Here is a 2,356-nt window from a genome sequence, read left to right on the forward strand (position 1 = left end):
TGTGTGTGTGACACACAATTTTCCGTATATGCATGTGCGAGTGTGTTTGCGTACATCACATTACGCACGCACGCAAACACACACAATTATTTTTATAGCTATCAAAACAGACCACATAATCAGAAATACACATATACACATATGCATTTCGGTGTGTGTGTGTAGGGATTTTCATATAACATTTTTAGTAAAACCTGGAAGTTTCGTATTATCATATGTTAAGACTTGAAGCCAACTTTTGGATCTTTCTCCAAATCCAGGTCCTATTTAAAACCCAGAAGGCAGAGACTGAAAAAACAAACACTTTTTTCCTAACTGCAAGAACATGTGTTTCCTTTTCGATATTGCCTTTTTCAGGAGGAAGGCTCTGGGGCTTTGTAGATAGGTAATGGATGTGACTTCACTAAGGATGTTCTCTAGAAAACAAGAAACTCTCCTATTTAGGATACTGTGTGTATTTGCCTGCTGCATCAGGCTGCCAGTGTTTCTGAGAGTTACTAATGCCACACATGAAACAGGCTGCTCTCTTTTTAAGTACACACAGTGCTTGCCTTTAGATGTGGACTCTTGCGCATGCGCTCTCGCCGGGCATGCTTGGGCACTCTGACTCCACGTGCTGTTGAATATTTATGACTCTCACCACCTCCTAACTGTCTAGAGAAGGTAACCACACAGAGCCTAAATCATCTGAAACCGCTGGCTTTGCTCCCCAAATAGTTTGATAGGGAATATGCACGTGTTTGTTTTCAGGCAGAGATGGTTTAAGTAAGATCGTAATATAAGGCATAGTAGGATCATAAACCTTGAGTATTAGACACAGGGATAAACAGACAATGTAGCAAGCGCAATCATTTTGTGCAGCAACAGAGTTTCTAATAAGCATTGGCTGGCTGCAGCAGCACTGCAGTAACTGCAGCTGAACAACAATTTGATTAGTTACTTATAATTATTTATGTAAGAGTCCTTCTTTCTCTAACTGAAAAGGCTTGGATATTATTTTATTTTATTTTATTCTCCATCGAGCATACTGGGTATTATTCTTTTATTCAGAAACCGAACTGAAAATCCCATTCACTTTCTTCCATATTTAAAGGCATTTGATTTCTTTTTCTTAGTGACTCCACCTCTGTGCTCCATGCATCTATCCGTCTGCTCACGAGGATTTTCTATCCTTTTCCCCCTAAGGCATGCTGGACTAATACAACATATCTGATTTAACGACTACTTTAGCAAATCACCGGATCTTCAATAATAATAATTTTCAGATCAGATGTGTGCTAGCTAAGTTGCTTGTCATGGTACTGTGTGGCAAAATGTAACTGGCGGATCTACTAGAAATGTATAGTCTCGTGGGAAGAGAGGAGGGTTATTGTACTGGATTCCTGAATCTCTTCTGTTAGTAAAATCTCATTACAAGGTATGATCCATCAAAGTTTATTGCTGATATATCGATATCACATTATACATTACACGAACAAACGTAAGCTAAATAGCGTTACTATTTATTCCATTTGCAGGTCTTTTTAATGACAATTCCTTGTTCATGTACACAAAGTGATTTTAAGCCTTTTGTATGATAGCAAAGTTACATACTAGGTTAACATAAATATGCTAGTTTAATATTACTAATGAGATTTTTCTATATGCCCTGTGTCTGTAATAAATGATTTCTGTGGGAAACAACCCACACATATACAGTAGAGCATTCAGGTACACTTGTGCCTTTACACAGGTTTCTCATTAAATGATTGTTCTCTGTCTTCAGTTTTTACGTGCGAAGAGGCAAATCCAGCTAGTGGCATCCAATCTCAAAGTTAGCAAAATGGCTATTATGGGTGGAGCAAGATTCTGTTGAAATTGTCCAGTGACAATTCACTGTCTGAAGACTCTGTTTCTGTCCCCTCTGTTTCCCCACCATATATTCTAAGATATATTCTGGGACTCAGCCTTTCAAACCAGACGCCTACAAGGTGCTAAATAAGGCGGAAGAACATAATTTATTGCATTAATTTTAATGCACATTAAGGGCCAAATCCCATTCTCAGGTTACATCCACACAATGGCACTGATTTCGGGGTAGTTCTCACTGAGGGCAGAATTTAGCTCGAAGGTCATTTTCAAATCAGGCTTCTTGCAGCAAAACCTAGCTACCACTGGTATTTTTAGTGGCATGAAGGGATGTAATGACTTTTAAGAGGAGACTGAAATACACGTATGAACACCCACACACCTGAGTCACATGATTGTTAAATTGCTATGAAAACACTTCGGGTTCATTTAACTCCGAAGAAAACGGTTGAGCTCCTCTTAATCGTGGGTCTACTACATGTTTGTGCTTTCTTAAGACTATTGCAAA

Source organism: Gopherus flavomarginatus, chromosome 8 (assembly GCF_025201925.1).
Source record: "Gopherus flavomarginatus isolate rGopFla2 chromosome 8, rGopFla2.mat.asm, whole genome shotgun sequence".
NCBI lineage: Eukaryota > Metazoa > Chordata > Testudines > Testudinidae > Gopherus > Gopherus flavomarginatus.